Raw genomic sequence first — 18,892 nt, 5'->3', positions numbered from 1 at the left:
TTGCCTGCTGTGAGCTGGGCCCTCCCACGTCCGTCATTAATCAAGAAAGCGTCCCACTGGTTTGCCTACAGGCCCATCCTATGGAGGAATTTTCTCCACTGTGCTTCTTGCTTCTCAGATAGATCTAGCTTGTATCAGGTTGACAAAAAACCCAACCAGGACAAGTTCATTAGGCTGGAAAGTGGGGCATATGGAGCTGTATGTGGGCAGAGGCAGAGAGCTTGGGGTCAGTTGAGACCGTTGACTGCTTTGCTGGAGTGGCGGACAAGGAAAAGGCTTACAACCCTCTACATTTGTCTTAGTAGGGTTTGAGCTCTCCTTGGCTCCTTTAGAGTCCAGCAGAGTGAGTGTGGATTTGGGTCAGTTCCTGTCCCCATCTCAAGCCCCAGACTGTACATTACCGCTTCAGCCGAGCCTTCAGCTGCTGGTCTGCATTTGCAGTGAGCCATTCACTGGGGGCCCCTGTTAGGGAGACCGCTTGTGCGCGCGCGTGCGCGCGCTTTCAGCCTGGTTGCCTGCCAAACTCCCTGGAAGCTGAGAGGGTTAAAGCACCAAGCCAGCTGGTGAACATTAGTTCCCCTCTGCGTCACGTCACTGGCTGATGGAGAGGCAGAGAGCGAGCTGGTGGCCAGCGCTGGAGGGAGCTGCCCCTCCTCGGCTTTCCCGGTGGGGGGCACATGGCCTGCTGCCCAGTCTGCAACCCCAGGTAGGCTGGCTTTGGATGCAGTGTCCTAAGGTAGACATGATATGACATGTGTGTGTGTGTGTGTGTGTGTGTGTGTGTGTGTGTACACGCATGCTTCTCTTTGAAAGAGTTCTGTGCTGGCCAGAACTTCATGGAAAAAGAAAGGGCGTGGGGGCCAGAGAGAGGAGAGAGGGAAGAGGAGGAGTGGCTCTCCCCAGAGAGTTGAGAAGGGCTGACTTTTTCTTAAACCTCCAAGTGTCCCTACAACTGCCAAGGGACAGCTTTCTCTAAGGTGGCACCCCACCCCCCTCTTCCCAGGACTCGCAAGTCCCAAGAGGCCAGGGAACAATTTGCTGAGGTGGCTTAAGTACATGTTTTCTCCATCTGTTATTGTGACCAAGAGGCGTTTCAAAGAGGTCGCCATGTGCCGAGTCAGTAGCTAGTGTGTGGCCGCCCTGTGGTTTCAGATGGCTCGCCAAGACCAGGGCTTCCCCTCCCCAGAGAAATGCAACAAGAGCTTCAGGGGCCCTGAGTACCACGTTATAGTGACCTGCCCCTGTGGGGCTGGCAGGCTGTTTTACTGTGCCTCGCTGATGTCTTGACCCCCAGTATGGGATGGGGACAGTGTGGTGGGGAGGGCCTCTGAGCAGAGGTTACAAAAGTACAGATGTGCGGGCACGGTTTCATTGTCCCCGGGGCTTCATGGATGCAGCTAGGAAGCACGGCTTGGGATGTGTGTTTTCCTAGTCTGCTTGGAGGTCAGGAGGGGGAAAAAATGTCCAAATTAGGAATGGGCTTGTGGCTTAGCTGAGCAGAGAGAAGAGGAGAGTGCCTGGTTGTAGACTCTGAAGTCTCGGGGACACTTGTGGCCAATGAGGAGGGGGAGACTTGACGGTCTCACTCTGGCCTGGGCTGCCAACCAGTGTCTGACGCTTCATGGTTGAGACTGCTGTAGGGGGTCTCCATACTTTCAGGGGACACTTGGCCAATCCTCTTCCTCAACCCCCTGCCTCCATTTTTCAACTCTTTGAGTTCGGGTTGTCCTGGAACTGGCTATGTAGCCAAGGATGAGCTTGAACCTCTAGCATTCATGCCTCTACCTCCTGTGCGCACTGAGATTGCAGCCAGGCACCACCTCGCTGTTTATGTGATTCTCAGGATACGACCTATGGTGGACGTAACTAGAGCTCTGGCACACTGGGCAGGCAGCTGAGCTTATACCCCCGGCCTTTATGTTTTCTAACTCACGGAGGAGTAGGAGGCCTACTTAGAGACCTCAGGCTGTCATGTGGGGAGCAACCTCTTTCGGCTTTGCCCCAGCCAGCCCTTTGTGAGGTTTTCTGAGCCCGACATTGACTCCCAGAAGCAAGTGCAGTGTCCTTATTGCAGATGGTAAAGCTGAGATGACCGGTTTGGCCCACCTATGTGGGTGGTTCTGGTGTTGGGAGTCACAGTTCCCAACTTCATTGTGCTCAAGCAGCCTCAACTTGGGCTGGGCTCCCTTCTGTGGTCCGCAGTAGGTGTTCCTGTAAGCCTTTGCCTCCACAGGGTCAGAGCACTGTGGCCCGGGCAGCAGCTCTTCCTCCGTGAGCTTTTGCTGGGTCCCACATCTCTGACTTGGGGATGCGGCTTTGATGGCTAAGACTCGGGCAGTGAGCCAAGTGTATGTTCTCACTGTGCCAGTGATGCCCGGACAAAAACATCAGTGTCCTGTCCCAGAGTAGGGTGAAGGGATTATCGCAGGGACAGAGTGAGCTGTTGGCAATGGGACGCTTCTAGCAAGGCTCATAGGGCCACAAAGTCACAGTTGCGGTGACTGTGGCTGTTAACAGGGTCTGGAGTCTCCCAGGAGACCAACCTTTGGGCGTGTCTGTGTGGGAGCTGAGATTAGCTTAATTGTGGTGGGCATGTGGAGAGCACCGTCCGGTGGACTGGAGTCCCGGATGGAATAAAACAAAGAAAGTGAGCTAGAACCAGCACTCAACCCTGTGCTCTCAACTGTGGATGCCGTGCGACCAGCGGCTGCCCCTCGCTCCCGCTTCGGTGCCTTCCCCATCATGATGGACTGTGACCTCAGACTGTGAGCCAGCACAACCCCTTCCCTTCTCAACCTCAGGTAGCTGCAGGCCTCCCACGGATCCTCTGTCCTGTACAACGGGTGCTCAGGGCACGCCACTGGAGGGCTCTCCATTATGACGGAAAGCAAAAGAACAGGGTTGTCCTTGGTGGGGCAGAAGGGGTGTGAATCCAGATGCCTGACCTCTCTGAGGGCTCCTTGTGGGACATCCTCGTGGTTAATACCTTCAGTCCCCAGCAGAAGCTCATCAGGGCAGCATCCTCAAACCACACGCCGACTTTCTGTTCACAGAAGTGTTAGAAAAAAGTTGATGCGGACTGGTATATAGACCACTTGCCTAGCGTGTAAGAAGCCTTGGGTTCCACCCCCAGCAACCCATAATTCAGGGACGATGACACGTGCCTCTAATTCTAGCACTCACAGGGCAACGGCAGGAGGATCGGGAGTTTGAGGACACCCTTGGCTTCATAGCAAGCCTAGGCTGAGGCTAGCCTAGGCTGCATGACAATAACAGTGGGTGAATGCCAAAGAGCACAGGCTACCCTCAGAGTGACCTCTCTTCTCACATCCCAAGGGTAGGTAGGCATTGTAAGACAGAGCACTTTTCTTTCCTTCCTTCTTTCCTTCCTTTTCCTCCTCGATTCCTCCCTCCCTTCTGCCTGCTGCCTTTCCCTCTCCTAGGTACTTCCCTTTTTTCTTCTCCCCCTCTCTTCTTCCATCTCTGCAGCCCAGGCTGCCCTGTTGATCTCTCTGTAATGGAGAGTGACCTTGAGTTCCTCATCCTCCTGCCTCCGGCACCCAGGCATTGGGTTAGGGCCTTTTCTTTCTATTCAGGATTTACCTTTGGCCAGGATAGTCCTGAAATTGAAAACAAAAATACGAAAGTTCACACACACACACACACACACACACACACACACACACACACACTCAGTTAATTCCCACACTGTTGGAATTTACGGCTTCAGTGTTGTGAAGCCTTAAGCATGGGATTCTTGTCTTCATCCACAATGCAGTCTGAGGCCACCCAGGGCTCTCTCCTTGCCTTTCCTCCCTTCCCTAGTGGAACCGTCCACGGCACAGCCCAGGTAGGGTGGATCTCAGAGGCTCTCATCTGAGATGCTGAGCAGGTTGCCAGGGCAGAGTTCATGTGAGAGACGGGTGTAAGGTTGATGGTACCCAGGGGTGAGCCCACTTTGCTCTACACTCTTATCTTGCTTCTAGAGCCAAACACGTAGGAAGGGCAGTGGCCACACACCAACCACCTCTGGTCCTGATTATAGCAAGCTCTGCAGGGATGCTATCCCATAGCCAAAGATCATTTACTTGAATCACTCTTTAATTTCTGTCATGGGAAACCGCCCCTGATCCTACATAATATAGCAACCTACAGCAGTGCTAAACCTATACACTCAGCCGCTCTTTTGGGGTGAAGGAGCTGGAGTCAGGAACAGGTAGGGAGACCCCCATTAGCATTTCTGGGGATGGTGCCCAGGTATTCAACAGGCGTGAAAGAGAACGAGGTCAGCAGATACTGAAATCTGTTTCTGTGCTTCAATGGGAAGAGCCAGGTGCACACGACAGATCCTTCTGATTGGCCACTTGTCGTGGTTTGGGGAGACTATGAGAACAGGTAGCCTGGGGACATGGTCAGAGAACCTCTCATGAGTAGGTAAGGCTCAGAGGGTTTGCTGGAGTCTGACTGTGGCCGAGAGAGGAGAGCTGCCCTGCTTAGGATTCAGGATGAGGCTGGATAGAGGGAGAGATGCTTGTGGGGTCCTAACAGGTTGAGACCACAGGGACAGTGCCAATCGTTTGAGCCAAGAGGGGCTGCCCTTTCTGTCCCCACAGAAGGATTTACATATCTGGCAGCTCTTGACCTCATTCCTATAAAACTAGACACAAATCAAAACTATCTATGCTTTATGGGATGAAAGCAGTGTATTGGTTTGGGGTGTGGGGCTTCATTGCTATGGTGCTTGCTGAGCAAGTTCCAGGCCCTGGGTGCCACCCCCAGCCCTGCATAAACTGGGCATAGTGATGTGTACCTTTAATTCCGGTGTCGGGGGAAGATTGGGCTCATCCCTCCCTGCGTGTAGTTTGAAGTTGTCTAGACCACATGAGACAGGGCCCTGTCTCCGAAACAAACAAACAACAAATCCACAATTTATTAATGAATAGAGTTCTGTGGCAAGTTAACTTTATTTGATATGTGAGAAAAAGACTTTTCTGACTTGTTGGCTCGGGAAGTCAAAGCAGCCAGTACTCACTGCCTTCTTAAAACACACACACACACACACACACTCACGAATGCACTCATGCACACACACACACACACACACAATTAGTGAGTATGAGCACCTGTGTGTGGAGGTCAGAGAGAACATTTGGGAGTCACTTCTCTCCTGCCTTGTTGAGGCAGGTCTCACTTCTCTTGGTTGTGAAATAAACTCCAGGCTAGCTGGCCCATGAGCTCCCAAAGATTGATTCTCTACTCTCTACCTCTCATTTGTGGGTGGAGTTCTGGATTACAGATGCGTACAGCTGCATCTTACTTTTTATATGGGTTCATGGGATTGAACTCAGGTCCTCAGGCTTATGCTGCAACCATAGGTGCCTCTACTCACTGAACCATAGCCCTGGCCCTGAGCTATCTTCCTAACAGTGGGAACAGCAGTAAAAAACTAAGTTCAGAGAGCTTAAGCCATTTGTTTTGGGTCACACAGCATGTGTGAAGGAGACAGAACAAGCAAACAAGCCCGCGAGGTCCGTCGGGTAGGGAAGGTGACTAGGTCCATAGTGAGGAAATAGAATATGCCTTTCCCCTGACCTGGGTATAGGAAGGGTAACGTTAACTCCTTACCGTCTTTATCATTGAGTTCTTAGGGTACTTGCCTAGTGTGCTTGAGGCCCTGGGTCCCATCCTCATCCCTGCATAAACTGGGTGTGGTTGATGCATGCCTAGGATTCCAGGTGTCAGGAGAATCTGGATGTTACTAGTTTACATCCCGACACCATCCCCTGCAGACAGAATGATCCACTTCAGGTGTTGCCCAGCAGTATCCTGTCTTTCAAAGTGTATGGAGCCTCTACCTCACTCAGGAGCAGTGCCCACCTCTCTAGGACACTGCTGGTCCTGCTGCCTTCAGCTCTGGAGGGCTGGGACTGTGGGTGTGTCCCATCACGTCTGGCTTACGCCGGGTGAACACGCCCAGGGCACTGTGCTTGTGAAGCAAGAACCCCAGCCTCCTGTAGTCAGCTCTGATGACGTGTCTCCCCGTCCAGCTTGCTGCCTTCTGTCCTCCAGGCCCATCCTCTCTGCCACCAGCAGTCGGATGTTTGGATAAACTGGGCATAACTGGGCGGGTGATCACAGGGACCCTGCTTCCGCCCGTGTCTGCTGGTTGACAGATGTCTCTACGAGAGCCTGAGCTGTTTAGAGCCTTGCGTGTCAGCTGTGGGCCAGCAGCAGCATCCCAGTATGGGACAGAACACCAGGAGTGAGGCTCCCCCAAGCCCTCACTTCTGGTCACACTGGGAAGCTATCTCGTGATGAGTCTGCCGTGAGGAAGCAGGGCCCGGGGTGGCAGCCAGGCCCTGTCTGGAGATAGCTAGGTTGCTTGCAGCACATATCCACTGAGTGAGTCAGAGAGGAGAGCATGATGGATCCCGGGAAGTTGCCAGCAGAGGCAAGCCATGCCGGTCAGTCTCCACTACTTCATATTCACCGTCACAGTCAAGTAAGCTTTCTTTAGTCACACGGTGGGCCTTTCAGTCTAGCATTCCCATGCAGCCTGTTTCTGGGTTTCCATCCGCAGTCTGTGCGTACCAAAGTCAGTGCACACTTTCCATTGCCCTCGGCTAGGGATGTAGTGGGGAAGCCCCACAGTGCAGAGACTCCTCAGCTGGGCCTACTCTCTCTTGGCTGGGCCTCACTTGAGGATTTCAATAGATCTCTGGAAGGGACTTCAAAAGGCAGGGTTCCTCCGCATTCCTGTTTTCCAGATTAGGGACTTGTGATCTGAGTACCTCTGGTCACATAGGTGGGGAGTGGATTTGAAGATTTGAAGCTAAACCTGTCACCAGCAAAGTTCTTGCTTGTTTTAATCTAGACCACCCTGGGCAGTGACTTAAGAAGGAGTAGCTCATCTCTTGGCAGTGTTGCCCAGGGATAACTGAGGATCCATTGGGAATCAACCTGAGTATCCACTGATGGGCGAGTAGGTGTCTTAGTTAGGGTTTTACTGCTGTGAACAGACACCATGACCAAGGCAACATTATAATGACACTATTTAATTGGGGCTGGCTTACAGGTTCAGAGGTTCAGTCCATTACCAGCAAGGGCAGGAACATGGCAGCATCCAGGCGAGCACAGTGCGGGCAAGGCTGAGAGTTCTGCATCTTCATCTGAAGTCGGCTAGTGGAAGACTGACTTTCAGGCAGCTAGGACGAGGGTATTAAAGCCCACACCCACAGTGACACACCTACTCCAACAAGGCCACACCTCCTAACAGGGCCGCTCCCTGGCCCAAGCACATTCAAACCATCACAGTGGGCGAACAAAGTATATTCTATAGATTGGGTGGAGTATCAGTCAGCCTTGAAGAGGAAGGGACCCTGACTCATGCTACAACTCCAAACCACGGGGATATGGTGCTGAGTGCAATACCCCAGTTACGACGAGATATATAATGTTCGATTCTTTCTTTTTCTTTTTAATGTGTTTTGTGTGCATATGTATCCGTGCATCCCGTGCATGCCAGGTACCCACAGATATGAGAAGAGGTTCTACGATCCCCTAGAACCGGAGTTATGGATGGTTGCGACCCCCTATGTGGATGTTAGGAACTGAACCTCTGTCCCTTGCAAGAGCAACAGATCCTCTTAACTGCTGAGCCATCCTCCGCTCCACGGGTGATTCCCGAGCAGTGCCCTGTGCCTTCCCAGTTATAGTCAGTCTACTCGTAGAGGAAGAAAGTAAGCCAAGGCTCATTAGGGAAGGGATGGATGATGGTAAAGAATCCCAGCCTGTAAGTGCAGGTGGGATGGCAGAGAAGGTTCTGCAGGTGGTGCTGAGGTCACACAGGATAAACACCACTGGACTGGTGGTAAAGAGGGTTGCAGTAGAGGCCGGTGTCACCAACACGACTCCATGGTCCTGCCACTAAACCTGACAACCTGAGCTGTCCATGGGCCCCACATGGTGGAAGATGAGAACCTGCCCCTAGAAGTTGTCCTCTGTCTTCCGCATGTGCTCAATTGCATGGGTGCCCCTCCCAGGGAGTAAGTAAATACAAGTCAAACAACTTTTTAAAAGATTATAATGGGAGATTTAACTTTTTTTTTTTTTTTTTGGAGACAGGGTCTCATGTAGCCTAGGTTGGCCTCAAAGTAATTATGAAGCCAACGATGAGCTTGAACTGCTGATCCTGTGGCCTCCACTGCCCAGGTGTCAGGGTTACAGATGTGCACTGTCACACCTGGCTCAGGAAGTGCTGGGGATGGAACCTAGAGCCTTGTGTATACAAGGTACACGCTCTGCCAACTGAGCTTCAGCCTCAGCCCTCTCACAATTTTTTGTTTGTTTGTTTGTTTGTTTTGGTTTCTCTTTTATAGCCCTGGCTGGCCTTGAACTCACTCTGTTGACCAGGCTGGCCTAGAATTCAGAAATCTGCCTATCTCTGCCTCCCAAGTGCTGGGATTAAAGGCGTGCGCCACCACTGCCCTACCACAATTTTTTTTAAAGTAATCCATATAGAATCTGTACAGAGCTGGTTCAAAGACTCATGGATTTTTAGAGCTTTCAGACCTTATGCTCTGGTGTGACCCCATCTTGCTTTATTTGTGAGGAAGGCCTGCTGGGGTCGGGAGGCCTGGGCCAGCGGGCTGTTCTGAGGAAGGCTGCTATAGATGGAGGTGCAGTAACTGTGAAGCCAGCCTCTTGCTGGAGTCTGGTCTCCCTTGCCTGGAGATGTCTGTATCGTCGGAGCGATGAACCCCAAAGAGATGCTAAGGCTAAGGGGTTAGGAACACAAAGACTTTAGACATTTAAGTGATTCTTTATTTCTATTTGTGAAGGGAGCTAGGAACCCACATGTTACAGTGGCTGAGGTGATTTTGGGGAAACAGCAATTAAAGGTGAATTTGCCCCTTCTCTGCCCTAGCCGTGGGTCATTATGCCTTCACCAGACCATTTTTTTTTAACCCTGCCCTGTGTGTCCTCCAGGTCTGAACCCTGGAAAGAAATGAAAGCTAAATTCTCATTCGTCACAGCCCCAGCCGCAGAGAGAGCACTTGGTGGTGGTATTGGCCAGGGAGGTGAACGTGTGCTTCTAAACAAAGCATGGAGGAAGCAGGAACAAGGATACATTTGGTCAGAGGCAGGAGTTAACGGGATCATTCCATTTTCCTCCCTCGGATTACACGTTTGTTCAGCGGGGGAGAATGGCTGCACACCACGCTGTGTGTGTGAAGTCCTTTCTCCTTCCCGCCATGTCAGTTCTGGGGATAGAACTCCAGTTGTCATCGCGCTCGGCGGCAAAGCAGTCTTCCCCCTGAGCCACCTTGCTGGCCTCACTCCATTTCTCCTGCTGTTCAAAGGGATTCTACGTTGCTGCTCTCAGTGACTTAAATGACTCCAGCTTCCTTAAAGGATTGCCCATAGTCATTGTTCCTTACAACCATTCCAAAGGTGTCCCCAGCTCATCAGCCTGGGCTGGACCACACCCTTCATGCGCTTGCATACACCCCACCACAGAGGCATGCACAGCCTTTATATACAGGTTCTCACAGACCTACCTGTCAAACAAAATCTACATGCATACATTCCCCACCCTCAGCCAAAACCCATGTACGTATGTACCACACATCCACGTACATTTGGGCACAGTCACCAACTACGATCACACAATGCACCCCCTGAATCCTTCACGCACATTGGCAGTCACATATGCATGCACATGTGTACAAACGTGTCATCCGCATCCACACATATATACACATCCACACCTATACACACCCCTCACACACCACGGAACACGTGCATACACACAGCCCTTATGTCCCTCACATATTTAACCCAGAGAGCCATACCAGCGGTGCCAGCTCAACAGCACCCGTCTTCCAAGGAGTTTACCACAGTAGTGCACTTGGAGCTTCTCTCTCTGCTTATAGCTGTGTCTGTGGAGCCATCTTTGCCTCAGTTTGGTATCAGGATTGTGTTAGCTACTTTACTCGGTGCTGTGACAGGATACCCAGCAAAGCGACTTAAGGAAGGGTTTATTTTGGCTCACAGTTCAAGGGGACACAGTGCGTTAGTGGCAGAGAAGGCATGGTGGCAGGAACTTGGAGCGGCTGGTGACCTTGCATCTGTAGTCGCAGAGAAATAAATGTTGGTGCTCACTTTGCTTCCCCATCCCCTCTTTTATGTATTTTAGGACCTAGCCTAGAAAACAGAGCCGCCCGCGGTTAGGGTGGGTCTTCCCACCCCAGTCAGCCCAATCTAGAAAGTCGCTCACAGACCAGGAGTCTTGTCTCCTAGGCGGCTGTCAACCCTACCAAGTTGACAGTCAGCATTAAGCATCGCAGCCTGCTAGGGTGTGTTTGACTCCTAAATAAGATGCACATCAATGCCTCCCCGGAGGAGGGTCTTACCCTCATTGGCCCACATCAGCATCCCATAATAAGGTGCCTCGACACTTTCCCAAGTGTCTGCTAGGTAGGGAAGTGGGGGTGAGCTTGGTGGAAGGAGACTCTAGGTCTTTAGTGTGGTGTAGGGGGGCTGTATGAGCTCTTCTGTTGCTTCCACTTCTGGTTCACTGAGAGCATTTTTTTGTGGTCTTAGGGTGCTCAGAGACCAGAGTGGGGTGACATTTTGTGAACCCGTATGCAGGTTACACAGCAGGGCTCCACCCCTGTTAGCTGGTCCTGTGGGCAGAGTATCTCCGGCTGGCTCTGGGCAGGGTACACATGCTTGTGTGTGTCTGACTCCGCATGCACTTGTGCGTCAGACTGCTTACAGGTCACTGATGGGTGGAGGGGCTTTGCATGACAGCCTGGGTTGTTTTGGGCATAGAGTTTGCTGCTGACTAGGATGTAGTTGAGCTGTGCTGGACGGTGGACCTTCTTCTTACACAATGGTCCTTAGGTGTGAGCTCTTGCCTCTAGTCCGAACATGTGCTGCCCGGGCTGGACACAGGTGTGCAGTGCTACTGTTGGATGTAGCATGTGTTCTCATGTGTTCTTCCTTGCCTCCTGAGATCATTTCGTCAGCTCAGCTCCTTCTACCCTGCCCTCTGCACTGTCTCTGAGCCCTAGTCGCACGTGATAGGAACTTAGGAGCTCACTCAGCCCAGGGTGAGGAGGAATGAGAATGAGCTGAGGCTCCCCTGGTGTACGTGGATAGATGGACACAGCACAGATAGGCTGCAGGGTTCTGGGAATGTGGTCCCCGTAGCAGTGGCCCTTGGAGGCCCGGGAGTGAGACTAAGGTTAAGGAAAAGGTAGTGGGGCTGTTTCTTAGGGGCTCTGGCATCTAGCATGATGAAGGGGGGGCTGGAGAGATGGCTCAGTGGCCAAGAGGATTGCTGCTCATCCAGAGGATATGTATGTGTACGTGTGTGTGTGTGTGTGTGTGTGTGTGTGTGTATGCATGAGTGTGTGTGTGTATGCATATGTGTATATGTGTGTATGTGTGTGTATGCATGAGTGTGTGTGTGTATGCATATGTGTATATGTGTGTATGTGTGTGTGTGTTTGTGTATACTGTAACTCCAGTTCCAGAGGATCTGACATCTACCATCTGTGAGCATCAGGAACACATGTGGTGCGCAAACATAAATGCTGGCAAAACACCACCCACACATAAAATAATACAATAATTTTTTGGAAGAGGATGTGGGTATACAGGCCATCCTAGGGGAATGGAGCAGGGCCCCTCTGTGTAGAATTTCTTTCCTTTTTGCCTGACCCTCTTTGCTCCCTATGCTGGCTCTATTTGCTCTCTTTCCTTCTGTCTGTCTCCTTGTCTGTCTGTCTGTCTGTCTGTCTGTCCCTTTCACTCTGCCTTGGTGTCCCTGTCCTCTTTGTTCCTTGGCTACTTTTTGCCATCCTGCACTTCTGCATCAATCCCCTCCCCACCCCGTCTTCCCATCCCTCTCCTTTTTTCCCCTTCTTCCTTGTCTCTCTGTCCCTTTGTCTGTCTGTCTGTCTGAACCCCGAGGCCACACCATCTCGATGCCTGATGCTCAGTTCACCTTCCCCAAGGAACTGTCATCCCAGCCTTGGTGTAGAACAGGCCGTCGGCTACCATTCCTCCCATGGAAAAAAACTTTGCGGCCCAGAAGCCCAGGCTGCAGCTACTGGACCTCCCTGGAGACGGGCAGTGCCTGTGGTGTGGGGACAGGTGTCCTGGGACAGCAGAGAGCCCACAAGGGCACTGACGTCAGACAGGGAGGCACCTGTGTTTTCCAGAGGGTAAAGCCACAGGCATTTAAGACAGGGGAGTAAGAGCCAAACCTGAGGTGTTCAGGTTCGTTTTCTTGGTTGGGAGTGGTGACTTAAGTGCAGTGAGCCACTGTCTCCCCAGGCTCCTTGCCTGAGGACTGAGCCAGAAGTGTGTGTGTCGGTGCATGTGTTTACAGAGCTGGTACCTGGCCCAGTATTCACGTTGTCTTAAAGACCAGAGGCAATCTTTGATGATTTAAGTATAAGGATATGCACAGGCAACATGGAACTTCTCTCTTTCTCTCATTTGTCCCTTTTCGTTCTCTTTCTCCTTTTTTCATGTGCATGTGGTGTATGTGTATGTGTGCTTGACCATGTACATATGTGGTGTGTGTGTGTGTGTGTGTGTGTGTGTGTATGCTCAGACATGCTCAGGGAAGCCAGAGACCACTATCAGGCGTCTTCCTCCCTCGCCTTCCACCTTATTCTTTTTAAGGATTTATTTCTGTTTAGTTGTATGCCTGCACACATGAACACAGGTGTCTGTGGGGGCCAGAAGAGGGCATCTGGAGTTACGGGTGACTGTGAGCTGCACAACGTGGGTGCTGGGACTCAAAGCCCATCTCTGCAGGAAAGCCACAGCTTTAACTGCTGAGCCATCTCTAGCCCTTCGACCTTGGTTGTTGGTTTGTTGGTTTGCTTGCTTTTGTTTTGTTTTAGTGGTGGTGAGTCTTTTGTCTTTGTCTTTGTTTTTGTTTTTGTTTTAATTTTGTTTTGTTTTTTTGTTTTGGTTTGCTTTTTGTTTTTGTTTTTTGAGACAAGAACTCTTCACTAACTCCAGAGCTCACTGAGATAAGCCAACTGGCCTGAGGAGCTCCCAGCATCCTCCTGGCTCCCCCTCCCTGGTGCTGGGATTGCACTTGCCTGTCTCTAGGACCAGCTTTTTTTTCCCCCAGTTCCTTGATTATTTTTGTTTGTTTTTTCTTTTTTTTATTAGATATTTTCTTTATTTACATGTAAATTTCTCCTTTCCCAGTTTCCCCTCCAAAAAAACAAAGAAACAAACAAAAAACAACAAAAACAAACCCCTGTTGCCTCCCCCCTCCCCATACCTGCCACCCCACCCTCTCCCACTTATTGGCCCTGGCATTCCCCTACACTGGGGCACAGAACCTTCACAGGGCCGAGGTCCTCTCCTCCTATTGATGATCGAATTTGCAATCCTCTACTATACACATGCTGCCAGAACAATCAGTCCTTGGTTGGTGGTTGAGACCCTGGGAGCTCTGAGGGTACTAGTTAGTTCATATTGTTGTTCTAGGACCAGCTTTATTATGAGGTTTCTGGGAATGGAGCTCAGTTCCTGGAACTTGCAAGGCAAACCCATCACCCACTGAGCCATCTCCCCCAAGCCTAGCCTAGCAGCTTTCATTGTCAACAGTGAGCGGAGCCGTGAGAGCGTGTGCCTCATTCAGAAATCAGAATCAGAGTGGCCTGATTCTCAGTCTGGCTCTGCCTGCTCCAGGCTGTGGTGACACGTCCCTGGAGGGCATTGGAGGCTGTGGCTCTTGCACATGCTGTCTGTGAACCTTGAGAGCATTGGAGTCTTGCATTTGTGCCCTGGGCACCTCTGCCAAGTGGCGAGACTGACATCAAGTACAGAAGATTAAATTTCCCTCTTGGATCCAGGATGACAGAAGGGGACAGGAAGAGGTTGCTGGAGACTGGGTGGCCTCGCAGGCCCTGTGGCCACGAGGGCGAGGCTGAGCGCCTCTCGTGAAGCAGGAGGCTGGTGCCAGGGCAGATGGGTGGGGAGTACTGAGTAGCTCACGTCTCAGTTACCTTCTTCGTGATCATCCCTCTGGGGAGACAGCCCTTCAACCTCCCCGTGTGCCCTGCAGTACGGTGGCACTTCTGGTTCCAGCCCCATCCTGAGCTGCAGCCCAGTGGGGGCCTCTGAAGCTGACTGCTTTTCCTTCCTCTTTGCTGATCTGTCACCAGGTCTCTTTATCCCCAAATCCCTAGGCTGCTAAGTTCCATGGGCTGTAGGAGGCAAGCCAGGCCCAGGAGAGGGGGATCCTGGGGCTGCGCTTGCTCCTTTTCTCTCAGCCATCCTTCTCAGGAGGGGACCGTGTTGGTGGCCACTTCTCCTAGAGCTCTCTTCTGTCACCCTCACAGGCGCTGGTTGGGGGTTGGGGGGACACTGTACAGGCTTGTTTCCCTGCAATGGTGATGTCATGGTGTTAGGAGCCCTGTGAGGTGGCTACCTGCTCAGTCCTACCAACCTGGATGGGGCGGGCTCTTCCTCCCCCAGCCTCTCCCGAAACCTCCAAGCTCCTCCATTTTCTTTTGTCTCTCTCTGCCGGCACCATCCCTATGAACATGCCCCTTTCCCATTTCTTCTTGTTCCTCCGTGGCTAGGAGATGGCTCTCCCTCTCCTGGAATGGGATTCCAAGGCTGTAGAGGCAGCATGGCTGGAGGCCCGGGTCCCCCAAAAAGACCTTAATGCTATGGCCCACCAGTGCGAGCTCTGTGGGTAAAGGCAGTTTCTTCATGAGAACACTTCCCATGCCTGTTCTTCAGCTGTGTGACCTTAGACAAGTCGCTGTCCCTTTCTGAGACCAGCCGGAGAAACAGAGCTTAATATGAGGGCGGATTGGAAGTTTCAACCCCTAACTTTGGGTGAGCAGACCCCTCCGTGCTCTGATGAGAGCAGCCACTTCCGGCTGTGCCCCACCCCTGTGGTAACCAACACAGGGGGTGCCAAGAGTCCTGGGCCTAGAGCATCCCTTTAGCTCCCCCCACCTCCTCCCTGGCAGCTGGGACACAGGCGGGCCATTTAGGGACACTTGGCCTTTGGATTTAAGATTCTCTTTCATAAGAATCCACAAACCAGAGTTTAAAATTCAACTGAAAGTCCATGCCAGGTCTTCCAAAGGCAGCTGAGGGCTGTCCTTAAACACCCAGGTGACTAGCTGCTTAGTGGGTATGGGGTAGAGGCTACTAGCCAGAGGTCAAAGCAGGCCAACTTGACTTGGAATTTATCATCATCATCATCACCACCATCACCATCATCACCGTAGTCAATGTATGTGCATGTAGGTATGCCTGGGTATGCATGCACACATGACCAGTGGGCACTGTTGGTGTCAGGTAGGTCTCACCAAATAGACTAGACCTTACCGGTCATTGAGCCCCAGGGATCTATTTACCCCCGCCTTCCGGTGCACAGCACACCCATCTCTTTCTGTGATTCTAACACAGGCTCTCACGGCGAGTACTTTCCTGACAGACATCGAGACCTCACAGCAAGCTTCCTTTCCAGATTCAGTGTGTAGAACCGGGATCTGTGGAGGAGGAACTCTGCAGACAGAGTTGCTTCGTCCGCAGCTAGACGTGACTGGATACAGTTCAATATTTAATATTTCAAGCACACAGAAAAAAGACTAAGCTGGGTTTCTTGAGTTGCTCACCAGTGTTTATTGTTGCGTATGTGGTTGCCATGGATGGAGGGCCTCCCCCACATCCACAGGGAGGGAACTTCTGAGGACAGGAGGTTGTGAAATCAAGTTTTGTGCTTCGTAGACTCGTGTGTGTGTGTGTGTGTGTGTGTGTGTGTGTGTGTGTTTGTAGTATGTGCATGTATATTTATGTGTGTGCTTGTAGCATGTACACATGTGTTTATGTACGTTTGCAATATATGCGTGTGTGAGTGTTTATGTGTGCGCACACTTCCGTGTCTGTATATGCTTATGTGTGGAAGTCAGAGGTTAATGCTAGGTGTCATTTTCAATGGCTTTCAGCTACGCCTGAACTTTTTTTTCTCTTTTTGAGACAGTGGCTCTCACTGACCCCAGAATTCTCTCACCCCCTCCCCCACCAGAGCTAGGATTCCAGGTGTGAACTAGCACACCCAGCTTTCTCTTTGAGCTCAGATCCCCACGCTTGGGTAGCGAATGTTTGACCAGTGGAGTCATGTCCCAATCCCAGTTCATAGTGTTTGAAAAGGTGAAATGAGACTCACCACAGTGCATTGCAAGATGGCGGACAGTTCTGTCACACTCTGTGCATTCCGTGCATGTGCCTGCACATGTGAGTGTGTGTGTGAGAGAAGGGGAGGGGAGGGAGAGAGAGTGTTCGAGAGAGAGGGATCCTATGATGTAAAATGTACTTCTTTATCTGTCATGTCATAAACTTAAATTCTGAGGCCAGGTGTGAGAGCAGAGTTGTTATCTTGTGCACTGGCAAGATGGCTCAGTGGGTAAAGGTGCTTGCCACCAAGCCTGCCAGCCTGAGTTCGATCCCCATGTCCCACCTAGCAGAGAACTGACTCTCATGAGCAGGCCTCCGAGTCCTCTGGCCAGGACACATGATTCCTTGTTTGTGTATGCATGACATATCCTCCCCATCTCTCTCTCACACACACACAGTACACACCATCATCTGGCAAGAATTACTGATTTGTCTAGTAGTCACACTTTTTATTAGAGGCTGTCAAATTGTTCTGCACAGCAGCTAGGCAAGTTTCTCATCTCCACCTATGGAATGCTTGATTTGTGATTTTATTTTATATTTTCACCAGTCCAATAAGTATGACTGATCCTGATGTAATTTGTATTCTCCTTATTTCTGATGCACTGGACATGTGTATTTCTTCTTTATCTGCATATTCATCTCCTGCCCTCAGCTTCCTTTTCTGGAAAAAAAAGTGTTTAAAGAGATGCTAACATGCCGGGCAGTGGTGGTGCACGCCTTTAATCCCAGCACTTGGGAGGCAGAGGCAGGCGGATTTCTGAGTTTGAGGCTAGCCTGGTCTACAGAGTGAGTTCCAGGACAGCCAAGGTGACACAGAGAAACCCTGTCTCGAAACACGCCCCCACCCAAAAAAGAAAAAGAGATGCTAACATACGTTTTCTAAGTAATTCTTCTTTGTCTTTTGTTGCTCATGAACTTGGTGCATGGTTTGGTTTGTTAGGGCAACATATAAATTATGTTATAATTTCTTAGGTGTATATTTGTGTGTGTGTGTGTGTGTGTGTGTGTGTGTGTGTGTGTGTGGTGTGCATATGTGTGTAGAAGTCAGAGGTTGACATTGGGGGTTTTCCTGAATTGATCTCTGATTTATTTTCTGAGAAGAGGCTCCTCCGGGAACCTGAAGTTTAATGACTTGACTGTACTTGGTTGGCCTACAAGCTCCAGGGCTCCTTTTGTCCCTGCCTCCCAGCACAGGGACGGCAGACACCGTCCCTGACGATCCAAGCATAGCTCTGGGTGCTCATGCTTCAGCCGCAAGCACTTTGCCCACTGAGCTAAGCCCCTGCCCCTCACTGATCTTTGCTGCTCCTGTAGATGGCCTGTGTTTACAAGTCACAGTTCCAGAGCTCTCAGGGCTGCCAGTCACCAACTAGGCTTCAGAGAGTTAAAGTGACAATCTCACTCTACCTCACCTTTAACACCAAGCCTCAGGAAGGAATGGTGTTAAAGCTGGTGCCACCTTGCACAGCTCCCGAAGACCTGGCTGTTGAAATCCCATTGATTTCAGAGATTTTATTTAGTTAGGTCGCTTGTACGGTAAAACCTTTCCTTTTCCTTCCAAATTTTAAGTCTTATTTCTTTTTTGAACCTTGCTGTGTTCTCTAGATTCTCCAATAGAAATGGAATGTGCTCCATGTTTAGTTAAAATGTTCTAGCCACTGCATTTAAAAAGATAGAAATAGGTGAAGGCAGCTTTAGAAATATGGGACTAGCAAGATGGCTCACTGGGGAAAAGCCATTTGTTGCCAAGTGTGATGACCTAAGTTTGATCCCGGGGTTCACATGGTAGAACTAGAGAACCCTCAAAAATTGTGGCAAAGCATGCAGAAGAGCATGTGTGTGCATGTGTATGCGCGCGCGCGCACACACACACACACACACACACAGAGTATATACTCAAATACACACAAGAAACTTTCCTCTTTCGATATGCAAATGCTTGTATGTGTTAATGATTATCTTTGGGTAGATGTAGGTTGACAGGCTTGTATATGGTGAGGGTTGGATTCCATGTCTGCATCAGCCCAGGATTACCCAGCCCTCCAGGGTTTGGGAAAATCCAAATGGTAAACATGCTTCAGCCTAGAGCAGTTGGGTAGAGTTAGCTTCTCTTCCTCTCTTTCACCCCCTTCCTCCTCCTCCTCCTCTTCCCTCTCTTCTCCCCACCTCCGTTTCATTCCGTGTCCTCTTCCCGCTCCACCCCCTTTTCTCTGCTTTCTGAGGGTCTGGGGATCAGCTCCACTTTCTAATTCTTTTTGAGTTGTTTGCCGTTCACTCCACCTTCCTCCAGGAATACATTCTTGTCTCATCTGTTATCAGCAATTTATTAGCAATACCCACAATTGTCACTTCTCACACACCCTGACTGCTACTTGATTGATGGCTGCTTCGTGTGCCAGGAGGAACTGAGGACAGAGCGTCCATTTTTCTGAGCACTAAGCTAGGTGTTTAACTGGAGTTTTGTAACTTGTAGTGTAAGGAGCCAGGGAGCTTCCTCCAGCTCTTCTGTAAGTCATACAACTCTTGGATCCGAGGTACTTGCCAACCACACTCCCCCTCCATCTGAATCGTGCCTCTTCTCCTCTCTTCTCTTCTCTCTTCTCTTCTCTTCTCTTCTCTTCTCTTCTCTTCTCTTCTCTTCTCTTCTCTT

General features: G+C 50.8%; 1 protein-coding gene across 2 annotated transcripts in view; it reads left to right on the top strand.

Annotated features, from left to right (window-relative positions):
• Positions 1-18,892, top strand: part of Gli2 (GLI family zinc finger 2) — a 225,992-nt gene that overhangs the window by 68,423 nt on the left and 138,677 nt on the right. The window contains exon 1 of one of the 2 annotated variants that reach the window (XM_031380391.1): positions 613-706. The exons of the other annotated variant lie outside the window; for it this stretch is intronic. The gene's annotated coding sequence lies outside the window, so the exon portion shown is untranslated. Of the gene's footprint in view, positions 1-612; positions 707-18,892 lie in introns of those variants that run through there. 2 annotated transcript variants of the gene reach the window in all.

Source organism: Mastomys coucha, unplaced genomic scaffold (assembly GCF_008632895.1).
Source record: "Mastomys coucha isolate ucsf_1 unplaced genomic scaffold, UCSF_Mcou_1 pScaffold1, whole genome shotgun sequence".
In the NCBI taxonomy this organism is placed as follows: domain Eukaryota; kingdom Metazoa; phylum Chordata; class Mammalia; order Rodentia; family Muridae; genus Mastomys; species Mastomys coucha.
The sequence above is the reverse complement of the archived record's forward strand: the minus strand, read 5'-3'. Positions and strand labels throughout refer to the sequence as shown.